The sequence below is a fragment of the Lissotriton helveticus genome, chromosome 2_1 (genome assembly GCF_964261635.1).
Source record: "Lissotriton helveticus chromosome 2_1, aLisHel1.1, whole genome shotgun sequence".
Taxonomy (NCBI): domain Eukaryota; kingdom Metazoa; phylum Chordata; class Amphibia; order Caudata; family Salamandridae; genus Lissotriton; species Lissotriton helveticus.
Window position 1 is genome coordinate 1,976,705,949 of NC_136059.1, and position 24,383 is coordinate 1,976,730,331.

Genomic DNA, 24,383 nt, shown 5'->3' on the forward strand with positions numbered 1-24,383 from the left:
AATGCCTCCCTCTGCTTCCTTGGAGAGTGGGTACTGTTTTATTCTGGGTAGGATCGCGCCTTGTTTCAGTGTTATCTTAAATGGAGTGGCAGAACGGATGAGGCCCACGTCATTAGGACCGGTGGTCCACAGGTGTGGCGGGACTTGGGCTAAGTCGGCTTCACGCACTGAGTCATATTTCTGCGGGGTAGTGGGTGTTCTCTTTTCCACTGTCGCTGACAGAGGTACCTCATACTTGTAGACAATCTCTGTTATTGGATAGTTATCAGGATCACCAAAGAGTTGTTCATCTGTAATGTCCCTCACTTGGTGTCCGGGCTCAATGAAAATCACACAGGCCCATGAGCGCATATTGTCGTCTCTTGCTATGAATGCCCCATATGTAGGTGTAATGTGCAGAGCACGTATGCCTAGGATCATGCTGTTGTCCCATACCTGAAAGTGCTGGGACTCCGGACGAAAGAGAAATTCCTTGGGGAGCTGGACAGTGCGCTGGTGTAGTTCGGGTGTGTTGGCTACAATGATGTGTACCGCAGTGGAGAATGCTTGTTCGTCCACAGGGCGAGCCCTCATTTGATCCGTCAGGGAAGATTGAGCCGTGAGTGCCATCATTCTTGCTAAGGGTGTGCCAGGTATAGAGCAAACCATTGTTCCGTTCTCATGGAAGTGAATAGTCATGTTCAGTTTAGCCATTAGGTCTCTCCCTAAAAGGTTGACTGGAGAGTGTGGTGAATAAAGCAGTTGTTGCTCTAGCACCCGGTCTCCTATTTGCAGGGGTACTGGCTTTGTAAAGGGGACCCTTGCTATTGCCCCAGAGAATCCCTGTGTGTCTGCTACTTGATCAGAAATAGGCAGGTGTCCGCCTGTAATGCAGGAGTACGTGGCGCCTGTGTCAATGAGGAAGCTATATGTTTTGTTATTTATCGTGACCAGGACGGTGGGGTCATCTTCACCGCTCATGATGCATGATAAAACTGGGCACACAAGAGTTGTCTGTGGGCTGTCCTAGCGTGAGTATTGCTGGATGGTGCCTTGTGCAAATGGGTTATTGGGAGTGACTACCACACCACCTGGTGGTGGGGCGGCTTGGGCTTGGGGCATCATTTGGTATGAGGGTGACTGTTGCTGCAGTTGCACGGGACCTTGCATCATTGTGGATTGCTGTTGAGCTTGGGTCATTACAGGTGTCTGGAGCTGTGCTAGCTGCATATTCTGCTGTGGTGCTTGTTGGGCATAAGCGTACACCATCTGGGGTGCCTGAGCATACATTTGTTGTTGTGGTTGGAACTGCAGGGGTGCTTGCTGGGCGGGACCCATAGCTTGTTGGCCTTGGTCTCGAATCCTAGAGCGACACTCTCTTAGCAGGTGCCCCACTTTGTGACAATAGAAGCATGTACGTTGGCCTGACTGTAGTTGGGCCCTTTGCTGCCCGTTGCCCCTTCCCTGCATCCCTGTATTTCTATTGTTGTTGTAATACTGGTGTTGGTCATTACTGTAGGCAGGTTGTGGTGCTAAATACTGCACCGGGGGCTGCTGTTGGATGTACTGCACTGTGGGCTGCTGCTGGGCTTGCACATACTGTACTATCTGTTGTGGCGGAGTCTGCACATACTGTATGGCTGGCTGTGGTGAAGTCTGTACGTACTGCATGGCTGGTTGTGTTTGTGGCGGCTGTGCCTGTGCATATTGTGCGGCAGGCTGCTGCACTTGCTGGGGAGTGGACTGGGTATTGTTGGCGAGCACATTTCGAGCGTCCTGTGGAAAGGTGGCGACAGCTGTCATTTGGCTGACTGGTGCCGCCAGCATGAGATTGTCCACTGTATCCTTTTTCCTATTAAGCTTCTGCTGTACTAGCTTTGCAGCTGCATTTTCAATGGCTAGTTGTCTACTTTTTTCCTGTTCTATTTTCTTTTTGCAGAAATGTATGATGTGGTCCTGTATCTCAGGCCATGGTTTTGCTTCCATGGCTACTACCCCATCTAATTTCTCCTGCACGTCGTCTGGCAGTCCCCTCTTCACCATGTGGTAAAAGAGCCTGCTGTTCCCTCCGGTTGTATTCCAGGAGTCACCTAACTCTTGATGCCATTTTTCTTTCATTCTAGAAATGAAATTGATAGGGTCCTCATTTGTTTGCATGGTCAGAGACATGAGAGACCCTATATCGGGAACATCGGGGTATTTTAATTTCAACTTAGTCCAGACTGCCGCCCTTATCTTGTCAAATGGTTCCCCATCATATTTTGTCTCGTTCATTGTTATTAGTCCCCTACTGATACTTGTGAAAATTTCTTCAGCTTCCCCTCCCATGATGGATATAAGCAAACTTTTCATGTCTCCAATCCCTGGTTTGGTGCCTGTGGTATTCTTCTCTAAGGCCACTATCCATTTGCTGGCACCCTCTGTGAGGGGTGGAAGGTTCTTTTTAATGGCTTCCTTCTCTGTATAGGACCAGCAGTTATATATGGCGGGGGCCCCTGGAGTTTTGTATATTAGCGGCATCTGGCGGCTAATCCCTACACCTGGATACTTTGGTCTTGTGGTGTCATATCTTATGGCATATTTCTGCCAAATCTCAAGACTGGCTCGCATATAGTCGTAGTCCCAGTCTTCATCCCCTACACCCTCCAGGATACATTCTACAGCTGTGGCCATATGCTGTGGTTCGAAAGACCCTTCCCTCGGCCAGGGGATCATCTGCGGGGCCAGGGACTCTGTCCAGCCGGCCAGGTTGTCTGTGAAGGGGATGACAGCGAAGTCTGAATTCTCACCTATCTCCACTATTTGGTTGGGGGTAAGGTCCTTGTCCCGCAGGGCACAAGGCCTGCTAAGGAACATGCCATTGCCTGTTCTAGCTCGAGTCTTTCGCATGGATGCAGTGCCAGTGACTTGGTATTTGATGGGAGCGTCATTGCCCGGGGCATCGTATGCGATGTCCTCTGGTCGTCCGTGTGTTCCTAATACTGCAAGTCTTTGTACCTCTGTTTTTCTCTTTTTCTTGGCCCCACCCACACCTCCCGAGTTTTGGAAGTCCTGATGTTGGTGGAATGGGTTTGCTGATGTGTTTGCTCCACTTATGGCGTGTGGCTGGCTGGAGGAATTTGTTATGGCTGTGGCGTACGGTGGAGCAAACGGGTCGACTACAGGTGCGGGACGCCGTGGGGGTATGTCTGGGGGTGTGGGCTGGAGCTGAGCTGTTCCAGCCGTTGTATGTGTTTTGTCGGGTGTAGCTGTCTGGTGACAAGGGGAGGGGGACCTATGGTAGTTCACTTCCGGGCGCCCCTCATAATCTCTTATGTCCAGGGAGGGATCCGCACTTGGCACAGGTATGGATGGGAGAGGGGCTGTCTGCTGTGAACTGTTGCCTAGTTCCCCATCCCCTCCCATGCTTTCAAAGATGTCTGCGTGTTCGAAGTGTTGTCGCGAAGTGTTCATTGCTGCCTGGGTATTTGGTGTGTGAAAGTGGGCAATCTTGAGGGTGTCGGACAACCTTTCACTTATCTGCTCTAATTTTAATGAGGCGCGTCGGACTACCGAGGTTATATCGTCGTGTTCAAGGCTGTGTGGCCCTTCTCGGAGGAACATATCAGATCGTGCATTTCCACTGGGACTGCACTCTAAACTTTTATTGAATTCTGTGGCTGCTCTCCAATTGTCATAATGGACTAGATATGGTGCTGGTGGGCCCTGTACTTCTCTTTCCTTATTCTGTTGTTGAACAGTGGAGAACGAGATCAGTGGCTCCCCTGTGCGTGGACCGCAGAAGGGCATATGGTCTCGTGAGGTGGCCTCCTGCTCCGGGAGTTGTGGAGTAGTCATGTTACGGAGGCTGTTCAGATCGGGGTAGTGAGGGAGTGTTTGGCGAGGCGAGTCGGATGGGTGGTGAGATGACGTGCGTGAGTTGTTTGATGAGGTGACGGACACATTGTTGGTTGCCTCCTCTCCTTCCTCGACAGGCAGGGCTGAGACAGAAGTGGGATTCAGTTGTAGTGAAAACTGCGCATTTATTTGCCCTGGTAACCCTGGCACTGTGGCGTGCAAAATTGGACTGCCACAGGCGACCGGTGTACCTGGTGGGGGACTGACGAGGGCCGGAGCTGACGCTGTATCGAGTATTGTTGGGCCACTGCTGGTGCCGGGTGCTGTCAATGGGGCAGTACTGCCGTCAGTGGCAGGTGAAGGGTGTTCGAGTGTGTTCAGGAAATCACTTGGGAGTTGACTATACCCTATAGTTGCCATATCATTAGTTGTACACTGTAGGTCCAGTCCTTTACTTTCAGCGGATGCTATTGCGGTGTACATGCCACTGGCTTGGTACGGTGGGGGCGCTGAAGGTGCAGTGGGCAGGGTGGCGGGATGCTCTTGCGTGTTTTCTTTAAAAATACGCCAGAGAGCTAATGTTTCTTTCCTTTTTTGTAATTTCGTTCCAGAATATTTGGTGTTTAGGAACGTGGTGGCGTGCTCGAGAATATTTACGTTAAAAGAGCCTTCAGAGGGCCACGGATAATCCATATTCTGTGTTAATTTGTGAAGCTCCCTGCAGTGTTTGAGTATGCGTTTTTCTTGGGCACTGAAAGTTTTCAGGACATGTTGGAGTGGTGTTGCCATGACGAGATATTTGTGGGCCGGCAAGGCAGGGGTTCTGATGCGGGGTATTGGCCACGCTTCTCTTAGAGATCAGGCACGAGTTCTTCAGCTACTCCTGCTAGGGCGTGGTCATAAACCTCCTTTTGCAACTCTCTATTTTGTGTGGGGGTGCAACCAGGGAACTGGAGTTGGCCACCAAAGCAGGCGTGTGCTATCTGAGACTGGAGTGGGTGTCTGGGGAAGAATCCTGACAGTATTGCTGGTCCTCCCAAATTTGCAAGATGCACAATAAAATATATATGATAGCCGTGCGGTGTTTTATACACGGTGGGATTCTGTATCCTACTCATGAGGGTACTTAATGCTGCCTTTATGGTTGCTGCAACCCTGGGTGGGATACCGTCTGATGTATGTATGAGAGACTGAGCAACCCTGCCTCGTTGTTTTTGTCGCCTAGTTGTTGTTAGGGCTGGGGTCTGTGGGCTGTGAAGTTTGTGCAGGACTATAGTCGTGAGGAGGCAGGTCTCTGATGAGTTCTTCTCCTACTTCAGTACAGACGATGTTGTAGAGTATGAATCTTAGATCAATTTCGTCAGGTCCCCTGTATTTTCCCTCTGGGGAGAAGTCAGGGAATTCAAGATTGTGACGGGCAAAGGCGTTGCGAATTTTGCTTTGCAGTGGGTTCCGTGGCCAGGAGGACTCGAATACAGTGGGAAGTTCTAGGCCTGGGGATAGTAGGCGGATCCTTATATAGATCCACTCCGGAGTTCTATGCACTGACGTGCCAAATATTCGTCTCTCGTAGACTGCCTGGAGAGCCTGCATGGGGTTTGTTTCCTGTGATTTGATAGGCAAGTGATGCAGAGGTGTAGTGAGTGCTGCTGTGATCCTTTACTATGGGGGCGGTGGTGCGTGGAACTGCTTGTGTGGGAGAGCCTTTACTACAGGCTCGGCGGGGCGTGAAAATGCTGGTGCGAGAGATAGAGTGACGTGACGAGGGTAGGCGTAATCGATATTGAGTGCCCGAAATATTGAGAGAAGAACAGTGCTACTTAGGGGTGTGACGTGGACGAAACAAGAGGGGTGGCCGTCAGAAATGCCTACAACGTTATTGTTTATCAGGAATATGGTGATATGATCAGTGGGATGATCGCACATTCCCTTACGTGAAAGTTGGAGCAGTGTGATCATCCCCTTATGTGAAAGTTGGAGCAGTGTGATGGACTCTGCAGGTTGTGGCAGGATGCTGGGGCCAGGATTTTATGAGGGATCAGACAGAAGTGCTCTCAAAAGGGGTAATGTATCTTCGTTGGGGCCGGATGGTTGAGGAGAGTTTGGTCCTCCTCCTACTGGCGGTGGGATGTATACTATTTCATCAAATGTGGTACCTGACAGTATTGATTCTAGTGAGAAATCGTCGTTAATGGTGAGAATTGAATCTCGTGACGATTCGTCGTCAGTGATGAGAATGGGTGGGTACTGTGGGCATTCAGAGGGAAGTGAGTGGGGAACAGATAGGGTGGAAGAGCCCGAACTAGAGGTGTCCTCTGTATATAAGTGCTGAGGGGCAGCGGTGTCTGGGGAAGGTGGGGTAAGAGATATGTCTGGAATGTTATCAAGAGCTTGGGTGGAGATGTTAAGTTGGGTGCCTGGTGTAAAGTTAGCTCCTAAAAGTGTCCAGGCGTCTGTGAGTATGGTGCGGTGTTTGTCGGTAAGGGATGTGAATTCGTTGGTTGCGGAATTGTGAAGTAGGTCAGGGATGCCGTGAAGGAACTGAATGGTACACTGGTGAATGTGTGGGGGGCTAGTGGACATTACGGACATAGGCGGGTGTAAGGCATAACACGTATGGGCAAGGGATGTAGGGAGGCAGGGGAAGATAAATGGACTCTTCCCTCCTCTTGGCAATCAATTGTGAAGCAAATGATTGGCACAAATTGGGCGTTGTGTTTGTGGAGAAAGGAAGGGCAATGCGGGAATGTGACCACTGCGGCGTGCGAGGAATGGGGTATTTATAAGGCGTGTGATACACTATACCTAGGTGAGGGACAAGGCAGAGATATGCGTAAGGGAACAATGGGTCACAGGGAAGGGAATTGGTGTCGTAGTCACAAAGCACAGCTGCTACTTACACAAAGCACATGAATGCAAGAGCACACATGACATAGAGCAGGGCAAATGAACAAAACATGAAATTGAGAAGGTCAATAATCACCATAGTACATAATGAACAACATGATGACAGAACAATAAATACTGATGACATACAGAGGATGCATCCTGAAGTACAACGATGTAGAAGAACAGATGACTCAGCAAGATATAAAAGAACGATCTAGATATTAAATCTCACTACTTGAAGCGATGTGGAAAAGTATGTCACCACTTGAGGACCAGAACAAGTATCAAGATATGACATGTCCCTGGTTGACAATGTGATCAATGACCTGAAGATACAATGTGATCAAATGACCTGAAGATATCCACGGGCTGGGTATGAAATTCCAGTAATGGAAGAGCAGAGAACAGAGCTGTCAGGAAAACCAATGCAGGCAAAGGAAGAAGTGGAGTATTTAGAGAGCGAAAGAATGAACATCACCAATGTAGAGATGCAATAGCAGGAGAGCGAGAGAGAGAGACAGTGTAAAATAATGTCAGCAGCAATGATAAATGTGACGAGGAAGGAGGGAAAGAACAGGGTGTCGTGAGTGAAAGAGGTAGGTATGGTCAGGGAGAGAGAGGAGTGTTGAAGTGGCAGTGAGAAAAAAGAATGAAGGAGGAGCACGGAAGAGGAAAAAAGAGGAGCGAGAGAACATGTGTAGAGTTACATGTTAAGGAAGGGCGGGGGCTCGTGGGAGCTGTGAGGCAGAGTGGCGCTGCTGCGCCAGGGGAGGAAGTGAGCCGGCGAGGTGCTGTATGAACCGCAGATAGCACAGAGCAGTTCCTCTTGCCGCTGGTGTGAAGTGCAGGAAGTCCGTGGGCGTTGGCTGGGGCGTTGGCTGGGTGGCGGTAGGGGCAGCAAGGAAATGTACAATAATACAGCTAGACCGTGTAAAAATAGGTCTGGAGGAAAGTAAAGCGAAGGCAGAGCCCGCATTGAGGAGGGGTGGACAGCAATGCTGAGAAGTGGAGCGAAGGGAGGGGTGGGTGGTGGAGTAGTATTTTAGCAAAGGACTGAAGGGAAGTAGGCAGTGGTAAAGGTAGGTGGCAAGGATGCCAGAGTGTGAAAGTCAGGTAGGTGGCAAGGATGCCAGAGTGTGAAAGTAAGAGTCAAACGACCCCCAGTGGAGAACCTAGAATCTCCGACCCTGGATAATCCCAGGGGACACCCAGCTCCCAAGACTCGACTTGGAAGAGGGATCAGGAACCTGCCCACAGAAACGGGGCAGGGTGGGTCTCAAACCCGAGTCAGGACCTGTAATGTCCGGACCACACCCAGCTCACAGACTTAACTGTCGAGAGGGATCATAAATCTGGGGGAAGTTGACAGCAAAGAAGTAACCACAGAGGCGCCCTCCTCGGCCTGGAACCGACAGAGAGAGAATTGTCTGACACCGACAAACCACAAACCACAACAGCAATTGTTAAGACCAGATATGTGCAAAAATGAGGCGCAGAATCATTGACATGAAAATCGTAATGACAAGTTTGAAAATGTGACCACTGAGGGGCACAGAGGGTTCTTGGATCGTGACCATGTGCAATTCTGTGGGGGGGGGGGGGTCAGGGGTCTAGCCCAGAACCAAGCACTCGGGGCCCGCACACAGCCAAGTAGCCAACACCGGGACCCAAGGGGGAAAAAATAAAACGGTCCTTGACTCACCAATGGTAGGCAAGAGGCTGCGGCGGGGACACCCAATGCGGCTCGTGGAAGACCACCGAATTCCTCCTCAGAATGGATCAGGCAGGTACGATGACGTTGGGCGCCACGTGTGAAGGGGAAAGTCTTGACCCCTTCGGTCAGTGGTCACCACTTTTGGGTGTGACTAAAATTCACACATCACCATCACAGCACTTCACTGAGTAAGAGAAGGAATACAAATGTAAGATACCAGACGTTCAAGTGGAGTGGCACTTTATTTTTCAATTCATAGGCAGAGAGCTAAATGCATATCAATTCAAGCAACAATGTAATTTTCTAAATATGATCCAGACTTCGCTCTGTCTGGTAAAAATGCTGGATGACTAATGCTCAAAATATCTCAAAGTAATACTGGAATGCAACATATTTAAAAGAACACTGACACAGATGATCAAAGGTTCTACAATACTGAGTACAAGAACATGGAACCCAACTGTCTATGGGGCAATCATCTAGAACAGGTCCATTGTTATAGATTGCACATTTCTATCAGAGCCCTGGATTATGCGGGCAGGGCAAAGAAGGCGTAAGTAGAATTAGCTAAAATAGAACATTCAGCTATTAATTCAGTGTCTGGTAATAGCTGAGAGTGAGACCAGTCACCTATGTTAAAGGAGCCTACCATACAGGAATATTTTTATGAAGAGAGATAGTTTGAAGGGTCAGAGATCTAGAGAGAGAGAGATGGGCTATCTGCCCTGGGAGATCCACAACCTGAGTGAGGCGTCGACGTCCCAAGTCAGATAGTCTTCGGCTAGCCGAGAGAACCTTCCACGCTCATGCAGCTGGGCATCCGCAGGAAAGCTCTGATTTCAGATTTGACAGTTGGGCTTGATATACCCAAAATTGAGGAACTAGGGTTCTATGATGACGCTGGCCCCTGGCCTTTCGGTGCAAGTGGCTTAACCACAAGTGTTTTGGACACCGGAAGGAAATGCTTTCAGTACATTATGTTCTGTACATTTTTAGGACAGAACGTCTTGTACCTTTGAAAGAGAACATTTCCGGAACATCTTGTACTTTTGAGAAGAGAACATTTCCGGAACATCTTGTACTTTTGAGAAGAGAACATTTCCGGAACATCTTGTACCTTTCTAAGCTCAATGGTTACATGTTGTACATTACTAAAAAAGGACATTTTTCTGTCACGCACATTTCTACATATCTGAAGGTGTGAATTCCCATGATAGATGCTGTTTATTGCTAGAAATTGCTGCTTATACTTGTGCAAGCTATGTTTCAAAATATAACGTTAGCAGGGGTTTCAGGGGGCTGTACCACGTGTACCAGGGTAAGTGTGTGTGTGTGGGTGTTGGTCTGGGCGCTGACTTGTGAAGCTAAACACTCTTTTGAAGGCCTATTTTCACCTTGTTTATTTTGGTGCACAGAAACATGTGTATGTAAGCCTACATGCATAGGGGGCCCTGGGGCCTTTGTTTACTAATGGAGAGGGCTAGTTATTTTAGCATGTTTTCAGACTTTTTATCACGCAGGGCCTACATCAGACCTTCATGTTACCAAGGCTGTCAGAACTCTCCTTTCTGGTGGTGTTAGATGGTAGAACGGGACCCTCCATCAGATGCGGACCCCCAGATAGGTGAAGCACGAGTGCTCCCAAATGATGTCCTTGGTCATCCCGCGGCCGGGGCATGGTCGCCCGTAACGGGAAAAGGCAAGTTTTACTCCAATTGACCCTGAGGCCTGACAGCTTCCCAAAGTGCAACAACATTGCAGTCGCTCCTTCCAGGGCCTCGTCCGTGTCTTCCAAGAATACCAGCAAATCATCCGCGTAAAGTGAGATATATTGTAGGTTCCCGCCACACACAATACCAGTACATGCCCTTCCTGTCCTAGCCTGGGCCGCCAGCGCGAACAGCAAAGGGGAAAGTGAACACCCCTGCCTCGTCCCTCTTCGCACCGGATAGTCAGAGGATATGGCTGATCCCAGTTTCACCCTGGCTGTCGCCGAGGAGTAGAGGACTTTCATCCATCGTCCAAATTGTTTGCCAGCACCCTATCAAGGTATCCCCATTCTAAGCCATCAAAAGCTTTTTCAATATCTATGGACAGCACTGCCGGCATCTGGTCTGAGTCCAATGAACTCTCCAGCACCTTTACAAGGCGGCGGATATTAGTCGAGGTATTCCTGGTTGGGATAAACCTGGCCTGATCCTCATGGACCAGTGTGGTCATGTGTGGCAATAGTCTGGTAGCCAGAATACGGCTCAGGATTTTATAGTCCACCGTCAGCATGGACAACGGCCTGTATGAGGTCACGTCGATACTCTCCTTCCCTTGCTTCAACAGCGGGATGACCAGCGCCTCCCTCATCGACTGAGGCAGGTATCCCCGCTCCACCGCCTCGGCATAAACCACCAGCAGATGGGGCGCCAAAATATCAATATATTTGGCGTAAAATTCTATCGGTAGGCCATCTACGCCCAGTGTTTTGTTCCGGGCCATCTGCTTGATTGTGCCACGTATCTCCGGAAGCGTTATGTTGCGGCCCAGATCCTCAGCACTATCCTCATCCAACAGAGGGAGCTGAATCCCCGCCAGATAACCCTCTATGTCGGAATCCTCTGCCTCCAGTTGACTTTGGTAGAGGGTCGTATAGTAGCCCTAGAAGCGTGAGAGGACTGCAGGCTGGGAGCAGACCATCTCTCCCGTCGCCTCACGCACGCTCATAATCGGGCAGCCTCTGGGCACCGGGTTCGCCAGTTTCGCCAACAGCGTGCCCACCATGTCCCCCTCTGCATGCACTTTTGTTGTGTATAGTCGATAGTCATAACTCCTCAGTCTCTCCGTTTCTGCAGCAACTAGCTCCCTTGCTTCCATTAGCCATGTGTGCAGTGTTGGCTGCTCTGGTCGCCGCTGCTCCAAGTCCCGCAGTGCTCCCTCCGCCTTGTCCACGTCAGCAATGACTACCGATCTCTCACCCGAGTATATTCCAATACACAGCCCTCTCACCACCACCTTGAACGCGTCCCATTCCACAGCTCTAGTGGTAGCCATTCCGTTGTTCTCAGTAAAATAACGTTCAATACCTTCACGGAGGTCAGCACTGAAAACCTGATCCTCAAGGGTTTCCAGCCGTAGCCGCCACGTGGAAACCGCTGTCCTCACTCGCTGCCATTTGATACACACCAGCTGGGGGTTGTGATCTGATATGGTCCTCGCCAAATACTCCGAGTGTGTCATCAGGTCTGCCATCGCATCGCTACACAGGATGGCATCAATTCGAACATGCAGCTCGTGGAGTGCAGAAAAGAAAGAGTAGTCCCTATCAGTGGGGTGCTGCCCTCGCCATACATCTATGAGGCCCCATCCATCGTGCCACGCTTTCCTCTGCGTAGCGAGCCTGTGAACCGGTGAATCATTCAGTGGCGGATGTGACCTGTCTAGTAATGTGTCTGTGATCGAATTAAAATCCCCCCCAGCAATACCTGTCCTGACAGAAAATGCACCAGGGAACCTGACAGTCTATCAAAAAGCTTGCCTGATCCGTGTTCGGGGCATAAATACTGCAAAGTACCACATCACGGCCAAACAACCTCCCCTCCACCGCCACATATCTACCCTCCGGATCTACAACCTGGTTTGTGGCCTGGAAAGGGACCCCCGCCCACACCCACACCAAGACCCCTCTGGCAAACGCAGAGTATGTTGTGCAAAAACACCTGGCCACGCCATCTCTTCTGCAAGGCCGTACATTCCTGTTTGGTAAGATGGGTCTCCTAAAGTAGCGCTATCTGGATCCCTTGTCTCACCAAGTACGCATGCACCTTATGGCGTCTTGACATAGACTGCAAACCACGCACGTTCCATGTGAGACACTTCAAGTCAGGTAACGTCCCCATTGCAACTGCTCCTCAGCTCCTCCCTCTTCCCATCCCGGCCGCCCACACCAAAACAGCCCTGACCCCCAATCACAACACCCCCCAATAAAACACCCAAGACCCTCCCCCCAGAACAGGTCCTAATAACGAAGTATCCATCCCCATCCAAACTACCATAACAAAACACAGTGTACTATCCTGCAGTAGTCACTACAGGTTGCCTTAAGGGCAGTAGGAGTGTGGTTCAGCCCCGACAGGTGGCAGCTCCCACCCCAGCCTCCAGCCCATCAGTCCCACACAGTAGCATGCACAGCCATCGTAATTATAAACATTACCAGGGACTCCATTCCTTCCCAGTTCAGTCCATAAACGGGGGTCCTCAGTGAGGAATAGGCAGTCTATAGATCGTCCGCCGTCCTTGGTGTCACCTCCGGCCCCCTGGTGCTGTCCACATCCGATATCTCAGTGCCCGATTGTCTCTTGTCCTCATCAGAGTCCGACCCTCTGTTTAAGTCCTCCTTCTGCGATCCCGTTATCGCCGCCGTCGCCACCAAAGCATCTTGCTTGTCAGCAGCCAATCGTGCGAGCAGTAAGTCTTGCTGGTTTCTATTCCTCTTTCTGATACGTTGCGATTGGCGTTTCCTCTGCTGCTTCAGTCGACCTCGGTCTCCCCTGCCACTGCGGTCCATGCAGGCTCTGTAAGATTCCAACCATGACCAGGCATCCTCCGGTGTCAGGAAAAATTGGGTCGTACCGTCCAGGAGGATTCTCAGTTTGGCCGGGAAGAGCAGCGAATATTGGATCCCCTCATCTCTGAGCTCCTTCTTGATGGTCAGATAGGAGGCCCTACGCCTCTGTATTTCCTGTGTATAGTCTGGGAAAATCGTGACCGTGCCATTCTCCACTTTAAAGGGCCCATTCGTTCGTGCTCTCTGGATCAATAGATCCCTATCCTTGTAGTGAAGGACTCTAGCAACCACAGGTCGGGGCGGGCGGCCCGGCATAGGCGGCTTGGCCGGGACCCTATGCGCCCGCTCGAGCGTGAAGAAGGGGGAGAGGCCCTCCGGGGCAACCTGTGTCCTGAACCAATTCTCCATATAAGCTGTCATGTCCATCCCTTCCACTTTCTCGGGCAGGCCAACCACCCTGACGCTGATACACCGATTTCGACTTTCAGCGTCCTCAGCCTTCTTTTCTAGGGTTGCTAGGCGCTGCAGCGCATCCTCCAGTTTGCGTTCCAAGGTCACCGCCTCTGGTTTCAGATCTTGAACCACCAACTCAGTTTCCTTGACTCTGTCCACCAGTTTCGAGTGGTCTGCTCTCAGGAGTCCCAGTCCCGCCACGACCTGTGAGATGTCGTGGTGTAAGGACTCCTTCGTCGCTGTGATGGCCTCCAGGGTTTTGTCCAGTCATTTGTTCAGCCGTTTTTCAGACTCCGTGCCCTCCGCATCTTCTCCGTCATCTCGGTTAGCGTCCTGCGTCGCAGCGTCCTCCGCCTTGCTTTTCGGTTTCATTATGAATTATAGAGCACACACTGTCCCACAGAGGAAAAGCCGTCCGCACCAGATTGCGCCCTCAAGGAGTGTCCGGAGTATCATACACCGGGTGTGCGGTCAACCGACACCAGAACCCTCTGTTCCGCGCGATCCAGCCGTCCGACCCTCCACACCAGCCTCCCACAAAGATCTGAGCTCCCTCAGTATCACTGCCACCGCTCCCCTCCGGAGGTAAGGGACCTCCAAGCACTCGAGTGCACCTCTATCTCATGCTCCGCAGGCGTAGGCCACAACGATCGCCTCGCACTAATGTCCTCTTCCAGTAGGCAGCCCTCACTCCTTGCCACCCCAGGATGACTGTGTGTCATTAGTGCCCAAGATCACGCAATCCATATGGGCTCAGGCAAGGGACCTCTACGAACTGGAGTGTACCTCCATTCCGTGCTCCGCAGGCGTAGGCCACAGTGATAGTTTTCTGCTCCAGCCCTCCTCCAGTGGTCAGCCCTCTCTCATTGCCGTCCCAGGAGGACTGTATGTGTGCAGCACCCAGATTTGCGCGGTCCATACGGGTTCAGTAGGCTATCAGGCAAGGGACCTCCGCACCCCGGGGCGTACCTCCAGTCCGCGCTCACCAGGAGTAGGCCACAGTGATCGCTTTCCGCTCCTGCCCTGCACCAGTGGTCAGCCCTCTCTCATTGCCATCCCAGGAGGACTGTGTTTTGTTTAGCGCCCAAAGTCACGCATTCCATATGGGCTCAGCTGGCAATCGGGCCAATGAAACAAGCAGCACCACCATTCATAGTCCTGCGTGCCCCCAGAGTTCACCGCAATGTGTCAGCACCGGTAATGCATGCCGATCAACGTGCGCAGCTTCACAGGACACTTTCACTCCCGCTCCAGCATCGGCAAGCTCCGACCCGCCAGCCGTGCAGCGCCGCAGGCCCGCGCCGTCCCCTGCCTCCGAAGCTCCGGGCGCAGGCCCGCAGCCCCACACCCACCAGGCCGCAGGGAGGACACCTCCGTCAGCTGCTGATTGTCCTCGGTGATTCCGCTCCCAGGCGCCGCACCTTCCCGTCCCGTGCGTGGTGTTTCAAGGCCACCCAGGGAGGCAGTTATCCATGCACACCAGCCCGCACCCGTTTCCCTTATACAGCCTTCAAGGGTCCCGGATTCTCCTGCCCATTCTCCGATCAGGCACAGCACCTCTCCAATAAGGGTCTGCCAGCACCGTGGATCGGTAGATGATCCTCCAGACGCGGAACGCGTAGGCTGCGCCCCTCAGTCAATCCCCTTGCGGCTGCCATTTTCAGCACTCCAGCAGATCCCCCTCACCCGGGCTAATTCCGTACTCGCCCATACTCAGCAGCCGGTCCTCCAGTCGCGGGAGCACCATCGCTGGCCGTCCTCCTTTCTACGCCTCTGTCGCACCTCCTTCCAGTCCCTCAGGGTGTCCAGCAGCAGGGTTCCCGGCCACGTCCCTTTCAAGCTCCGGTGGCCGCCGCCATTTTGCAGATCGGGTCACCTCTCCTTCCGCACCCCACTCGGCTCCAGCAGCACGCCAGGGCCCTCTCCTGCCGCGATGTGGGGCTCGGAATGTGCCCCCGGCAGTCGGATGCACTCTCCGCTACTTTTACCAATAATCAGGAGCAGTTCTCAGGATAAAAACCGGGATCGGGCGCGGAGCTACAGGCTCACGCCGCCGTTCCCATCGGCGCTCAAACCACGCCCCACCGCTAGCAAGCGTGATCTGCATCCAGACCCCACACTTCACAGTGCGACCGTCTGCTCACCTGTCAACGGCTGCTTGGCATCGGTGGTGCTACATCTAGCAAACACACCTGCTAGAAGACAACCATAAGTGGGCACAAAGTCCCTCCAGTCCTCCTCACTCCAAGAGGTCACCGAAAGCAAGAGATCGCTGCCTGTTGCCCAACTGAAAGAAAATGATTGTATCCATCATACAGGTGCATCATCACCAAGAACATCCAAAGAGCATCGCACCACCAGGGTGGATCCAAACACCCAAGACATCCAGAGTTCAACGAGGCACTCCTGGCACCGTGGGAGGTTAGCCACCCAGGAACCTTCTGTGTGCCCCTGTAAACCTGAAGCCTGCCGAAGAAGAGCGTACCCGACCATTGAAGTATCCACCCTTGGGGTTACACGAGGCTTGGTGGTGGCACTGTTGGGAGTTCTGCAGCGACCCCTCAGCGTGGCCTACAAAAGGCCAGCAAAGCCCACGTGGTCATATGGCAATCCAGGGGCAAGGGCCTCAACGGAGTTCCTGTGAGAGGGGAATCCCAATCGGAGATATGTGTCAGCAGCAGCTCCACGACAGGCACCTGGAAGCATGGAGGTCACAGATGGAGACTAGTCACCCAAAGACCATCTGAGGAAGGTTTGGATACTGAGTCCTGACGGCAAGAGCACACAGACGCTGAGACACCAGCACTTGCGGCTGCATGAGCGACTTGGCTGTGACCCTGTTGGCAGTTCCTCAGTGACTCCTTCGCGTGGACAACAAGAGGCCCGCACACTCCACACAGTCCCATGGTAGCCTGGAAATAAGGCCCTCCAGGAGACTCCCATGAGAGGGGAGTCCAGGTGGCAAAGGCAAGTCTAAAGCTGCCCGGCCAGCGGGAACTGGAAAGCATCATCTCCTCCAAGGAAGGCCATCATCCACCAAGGTCATTCTCAGTATTGGCAGTTTTGCCGTCCACCAGAGCCTGTGCGCCTTCAAGAAGATCTCCAAAGTGGACTCTATCACTGCTCCAGATGCATCGCTATTCAAGCTACATTACTGAGGTGGACCAAAGCATCCTGACCACGTGGTCCAGAGCTCCAGCACTGCCCGGCAGATGGCCTGAAGAGACTTATTAGTGCTATGTATTGTTTGTTTGTTTTCTTCATAGGTTGCACTTTTGTTTGTTTCTTTTCATTAAAGTTTGGGAGGGATGTAGTGTTCTGCTGGACACGTTCTAATGTTCAACTTCCTGTTGCAACCACTCTGAACACCCACCCATAACAGGTGTCACCTGTCCGGTGACTGCCAATAAACGTGGCCGGGCGCACGTGTCCTGGGCCAGTTCCAGAACACTACTACTGTGTCAGCGTGATCATTTTGGTTAACATGTGGGCCTAGGGTCCGAGACACTACAATAAGATGGCTGTAACCTGGTATATATTCGAAGGTTGGTCACACAGATACAAATGCGTTCTTATTTGAAGGTATATCTTCGAGGACATACTCTCAGCAGCACTGACGTAACGCAAAATGATGCCCGCCCTGCAGAAAGCAGTGGAGCCCCCAGCCACACCCATTTATCACACTTATTCATGGGCCATGGACTGAATCGGGGCCCCCTGACGCATGGGCGGGGGGAACTCTTCAACGCAGGTGTTGCAGGGGCCCACCCTACACCCATTTGTAGAGGAAAATGTAAAGGGTTGGGCTTAGAACTGGGTTCTGGCTAACTGCAGACCATTATATTCGCCCATTAGCCTGGCAGTCATTAGCTGCTCTGTCCCTTTGTGTTTCAACAAATAAAAAGATAAACATGTCATTTGGCGTGGTCTGTCAGCTTCCATCAGGGCTGGTAGTCCTTCTACAGCTTTATAAAGGTTCATTTCCGGCTTGTGTTTAATTCAGACAAACCATTTCAGAGCACTTTGAAGGCACGCCATGGATGCCAAGCAGCAGCTGGCACATGCCACTGCGAGCCAGACTTGAATCCACCTGGTGCAAACCCGGAGAGCAATTCAAAAAATGTGCCTGCGTGCTGTGTGTCTGAAATGAGTGTCTGTCACCAGCCGACGCATAATACGTTCCATTTAGCTAATGCAAATTGCTTCGTAGGCATTGTTTGTCTAATGAACGACTTGGCAAAAAACCTCTCCATGCAGTGTTCTGATGCACTGCCTTATAATGCAGATTTGACAGTGTGTAAGCCGCAATGCATTCATTCATATTCATTACACATTTAAATGCAGACATCATATGTATCTGTGGCTTTGTTAAAAGGGTAAACCTAAAGGAAGGAAAAGCTAAATGTGCAAGAAAATTAAAACGAAGAATAAAACAGTGTTTAGCAAACCCCATTTCCCAGAAATGCTTTGGATTGTGCACCCCATGGCAAGTGGGTTAGAAGAAACACTGCACTGAGTGGGGTTTTAGTGAAGTTACTGATACAATTACATTAACCTTCTTTGCCAGGGCAGCATCATGCATTTTCTACAAGAGGTGGGTGAGCCACTGAAGGATCGACCCTCTGCTCAGAGGCCTGTGGCCGGTGCTATTAAATGGCTATGTATTCTTAAATACACCTCATGCCTCTTTAATCCACTGTCAGACACTCGTGCAGGTTCCTTTTTTCTTCCTTTGTGGCGATTTTTCTGTCTTTCTCTTCCTTTACCTTTTTGATTTTATGTGTTTTTACGTCCCTTGCTCTTGGTAAATGTCTTATGTAGAAAAATAAGTGCCAGTTCTCCATAATGAGTGCCGGTGGCCTCCACTGGCAATCACCAACCAGTGAGGGGCCCCTCCATTAGGGCGGAGGAGCACCGCCACCACCTGCAAATAAAACAATAATAAAACGGGTTTCTAACCCATTTTATTATTATTTTATTTTAATCCCCTTGGACCCACCCCCAGGACTTTGATGAGTCTTGGGGATGGGTCCAGGGGATTGACACTGTGTTGGGGAAGTGCTGGTGCACCCTTGTCCCTTCACTGCGCATGCGGTGTTTGGCCGGCCGTTTCAGGCCAAACATTTCATGCTCAGTGAACCTTTCCCCAGCCCAAGCTGCGTTGCTGGGGCTGGAGAAAGCAGGCACAGGCTCCCAGTCTACCTGGGAGCGCAAAATCATAGCGCTCAGGCTACTCCTGACGCTGCTTTCCTACAGCATCATGATTGGCCGGGAGCTTGCCCCAGAAGCAGGAAGTGTGCGATGGACCACACGAAGTAGGCTGCGGCGATCAGGTAAGTTGATTCATTTATTTATTTATTTAATGTTGTCCCCGACCCCCCCCCCCCCAAATCCCTCCTCCGGCCCGCCCCTCCTCTTTGGCCGGGGAGTGGACGTTACTATCACCAACTTAAATTAAGCACTGTACCAGAGACAGAGAATGAGATGCCAATCTAGTGGCTGAATTGCCCATTGTGAAACTAGAAAACCTTGGATCAATATTTGCTTCTCTGCGTGACCATGTCTGATTAAAGGTGAATATTTTATTTTATCAAGCCCTCTTTTTCTTCATTATTACTTAAGAGAGCAACGTCAAATGTGTGAGTTCAGGATGTGTGCTGTATAAAATCTCTTCTGTTTGATGTAATGGACTATAATATTTCTCCATCTACAATAAGAATCTAGCTCAAATACAGGATGCATGTGACAGCATACTCGCCTTTTACTCCACTGATGGCATTGTCAGGTCCAGTGGAGGGGTATGTGAATAAATGTTTTCTAAATTCATGTTTTAAAAGTATCACTCATACTAAATGCTTCTCAATGCAATCATATGAACTGCTGTGCTAAGGTGAAACACTTCTGCATGTTGAAGACAAACTTTTTTTCGAATCCTTTTTTAAAATTTTGAAGCGACTTTATCATAGTTTTATGGTGTTTCTTGTGTGTTTTTACATGACACTTGTTTTCAGGGCTCAGTATGTGTGTGGGCTCTTAGAGGTAACCCAGACCTATGGTTTGGCTTGTCCTGTGAATTTGTTGGCTTTCCCACCTCTACTTTTTACATTGCTGCATCAAAAAAAGAACGTCTGTTTCTGGAAGGGGTGTGGCGGGTAACATCGTTTACAACGTGGGGATTACATCGTGATGCCATTACATTGTGGTTTTTACAATGCAAGTCGCCACAACGACTTGCGCTGGATGGCGCTCTAGGACAAGGAATAGTATAATTTACTATCCAACACCTTCCCTACTGTACATAGACTGGAGTTGGAATAGTAAATTATACTACTCCTAAGTCCAGCGTCCTCCAACGCAAGTCACTGTAACGACTTGCGTTGTAAAAACCGCGATGTAAATGTATGCGTTGTAACGTCATACATCCGGTGTGGCCCATACCCTAGTAAGATGGATGCTCAGAACTAAACCTCTTTGTACATGGCTCTTCTCAATGCCATGTTCACGGTTTCCTGTGCCCGCTGCCTCCTTGGAGTGATGGAACCCCTGCTAATATGAGGTCCTGTACCTGATAATGGCAGAAGAATACCAGAAATCCAGCAAAAGTTTGTGAGAGGCGCTACAAAAACCATGACCACCAGTAGAATTTATAGCCCAACTCAGCGCTAGCAGTAAAGAAGCAAACAAGTCCTTGCAAAACTGTACCTGGACCCTTGAGGACTTATCAGCACATTGCCAAAAGCTCCTACAACTCACTAAAATCATCTCACCAGGGTCCCCTGAAGCAGTGACGTGCTAGGAGCAGGGGCAGCTTCTCCGCTAAGGTGGAGGAGTGTTGCCCCACTGCTCTCAGAGCAGTGGAAAAGGGAAAATACATTTATAGTAAAGTTATTATCATTTTATTTTTGTTGCTGCTGGGCTTAGTTAGGGCGAGGCAGGGCTGGTGGATCAGGGAGGAGGAGTGGACTGTGCACACTTAGTGCGCATGACTGCTTGGCCGGCTGTCTTGGACCCGGCCAAACCGTCATGTGCACTTTGCATGTTCCCTACCAGGATGCATTACACAGCCTGTTGGAGAACATGCCCAGCCCCCATCCGAGCGCCGTTCCACAGTGCTCAGACCGGTTGTATGACGGTACAATGCAGGTAAAGACATCATATGCCTTTACCACGCATTTTTTACCACGCATGCTTTTACCAAGAACAGGCTTTTACAACGCATGTCATTACCACCCATTGTTTAATATATAAAAACAATGTAATTTTGGGGGGAGACCCCCCACACCTCCAACTTACCTTAAATCCGTGGTAAAAGCATGTGTTGTAAAGGTATGCACGTGGTAAAAATATGCATGCTAATAAATGTATGGTAAAGACACAACGAGGTAAAAACCTCGTTGTAAAGGCTGTTTCCCTGAGACCAATCACAATGCTGCATTGCAGCATTGTGATTGGCTTAGGGGAGCCTGTGTGCTTCCAGACTCTTCAACAACGATGGAGGAGAGGTGGAGGTGGTGCTGTGCGAGGAGGTAAGTGGTTTAAAAATATATATATTTTGCACCCTCCACACCTCGTTCCCTATCAGCCGCCACTGGGTAAGAGTTGGTGATAAGTGCCACCAGCACAATATGGTCACCAACATGTCATGAAACCTGCTTAACCCCACATATACGAAATCTGTTCCACAACAATTTCGCCAATGAAGACCTACAGAGCCTGTTAAAAGGAGACCCAATCACTGCTGTTGACAGGCATTGGAGATTATCAGATATCAGAGGTAGTGGCACCATTTGGGGTGGGGGGGGGGCAAAATCTCTTCCGAAATGTTATGAGTGACACGCCTATAAAAGGGCATAGGAAGACACTTTAAAAAACCTCTTTTGCAAATTTCATTGGCACTTGCGTCACGTTCATGTATCCAAGCAAATTCAGCTGAAGGGAGTGGTGATGATTGAAGCACTGATAACACAATCTACAGAAAACCCTAAAACTGTGCTTGGCAACATCCCCAAAACCACTGCCCCTAATTACCGTGCCTACAAACACTTGTCTCTCACAATACCGAGTCTTAGACATCGGTAATGTCAGTCAGATTTTGGGCCCATAAACCAGATGCTAGATTTAACACCACTCGATTTGGTGGTTGTTTACTAAGACCATTATCTACTATTTGAGTGGCACTATCGCTTCTAGGGCCACAAATGAGACTTACACAATCACCTATATCAGGATCTTAAAGTGGAAGAAAGAGAGCTGTTTAAGGCCTAATATCTGTCAAGAGATGCTCTTAAAACACAAGTTTATTTGCGGTATTCTAAAGTGAGACACCTACAAAGTGAACCTCCAAATGACATGGGTGGTGTTTTACCTTCAAGCTAACAAATTCACACATTCCATTGCATCTGCTCTGAATATTTACACACTGCATCCATGGCGGAATTCGCAGAAAAGGAGCTAAAGGACACAAAAGACATTAAAGAAGGTCAGAAAAGGTCAACATCAGATACACCCATACTTTACTCTATGGTCCAACCAAAAAGTGACCAGAATGCCAATATGTATCAAATCCTGCAAACATTGGCAGCACTCCACGATTTATCACAGGGAAACACAACTAACCCAGATTTCAGGCAAGCTGAGTTGGTGGGCATGAGGAAAGACCTCAAAGATTTGGCAGGGAGTATCTCTGAGTCACATTCCAGAATAGGTCTGCTGGAGGACCAAAAGACCCAAATACAAAAGTCCACAACATCTTCTGAACAAAGGTAACAGGACCAAAACCATTGAGGAAACCTGAGGATCTTTGGCCTGACCAAAGGTTCAGAAAACAGAACAAAATGATGTGCTGAGTTCCTGATACTTCAAACTAATGGCATGACTTTTGATAAAGAGTTTAAGATCAAAAAAGCTCCTAGGATCCCAACTGGGAGAGGCTCACCAGACTCTTCCAAACTCTGGAAACAACCAAGACTGATGATTTTTAGACCGTTAAGATATAGACAGTCAGGTCAAATGTTTGCACTGATGAAAAAAAGGCAACAAATAGTATGGAATGGTGCAAAAGTTGGCATTGCACAAAACTATGCAAATTAAGTAAGCACACATTTTGCGATTACCTAACTTGCGTATTTGCATTTGGGTTGATGCATCCCAAATGCAAAAATACCGGTCGCAAAGTTGCGACCGGTATTTAGAATGGTGCATGTGACCCTTGGTTTGATTAAGATATACGTGAATCTATACTGCTTGATAAATCTAAAATATTATCCAAAATCAAAGAAACTCTGACAAATTGGTCACTGAAACTCATAACAAGTAGAATAGAAACTATGGAAATTATTATAATCCCCCCTTATAAACTTTATAATGTATGTTCCTGGTACTACTTCCACCAAAATTATTCAAGGCCATTGATGAACTCATCTAAGCAATCCTATGGAAAAACAAAAAGCCCAGAATTGCACTGAATAAACTGCTTTCCTAGCTCTACAAGACCTCTGGTGGTCAACCAATGATACATCCACTAAACTACATTGAGTCACTATAGAAGCTGAACTGTTAGCTACACTACCAGTTATTGAATCCATAACAATTAGTAATGCCAAACAGCTAAAATTGATGCACTTGGACACCATAATCTTGAACGTTACACAGACACTTCGATCACTTGCTAAATAAAAAGAGAAATATGCCTTATATTATGTTTGGAAGATTGGGCTCTTAAAGACATTAACTTATTGAAATCCCTCAAACCTTTGCCAACCTATAAAATAATCATAATCTTTCCTACTTTGATTTTTATATATTCCTAAAATGGTATGTCGCTATTCAAAAGATAGGAAGGGTCCATTTACCGTACTTAACTGTATTTTTAACTACTCTAAATCAATCAGGACACACAGCCTCCAAAATGTATAACTTACTATCCCCACTCAGTGCACACATGAACTGCAGGCCCTATCCTTTTGGAATCCACACCAAAAGCACCCCATACCCCAACCCTTAATACAGTATTAGTATTTTAATCTGATCTCTAGTTTCCTACTTGAGACAGCTAGGCATGCCACACTGATGGGACCCTCTTAGAACTTTAACTAGGAGTCTTCAATCTATACCTAAATTCAGCACAAGGATGTACTTTCACATTATTTCAGATGTTGGCCCTGAACTGCAGCAGACGTCTTGTGGTTTGATAACTCCATTCCTAGTGTCCAACTCATGACGTTCTGACTACTAGTGAACTTCTACCCATAGCTCATCAGAGCATGGGCCTTTGCCTATCTTAAATATTTTACTTAGGATGCATTATATGCAAAGAGGATCGGTGGTGTCGTCTGATTGATCCTAGTTCATTTGAGATCCCCGGAAAACTCCACGGGGTCTCCCAGAAGAATATCTCGAGCCACTGTGGTAAAACATTTGCGAGCCTTGAAAAAGTCGTATTAACACGACGAAACACGTGTCGGCTGTCTGTTCTTCCAACTCGCACTTTAAGTCATCTACATCAAGACTCCAATGAACCTTCCATTTGACTACTAAATTGCTACCGACGTTTGTTGTTTTCTATCAACTTTTACTTGTACTGTTTTTGCATTTGGATTTATTCAAACCGTACTGACTACTAAGTCAAATAATAAGACACATCAGTGGTTGTGCTCTGTAATTTATATTTGTTTGCATTATATATAGGAAAGAGAATTCCTTTCTGTATATAGGACGGATACTGTTAGATGGCATGGTGTTCTACATAGAGCACCCCTATAAATGATGTATTGTAATAACTCTGGGATAAGACAGTGACGGAGGTGCTGACCTTTCCTGTAACCACTGTCATTTCTTATTCCATAAATCAGGGTAGGAAAGTAGTACTGGTCATTACGACCTGTTCCTGGGGTTCTTAGAGTTTTCTTTTTGATGTAAGCAAAATACAAACCTCTTAGATTGGTGTAATCAAGCTGG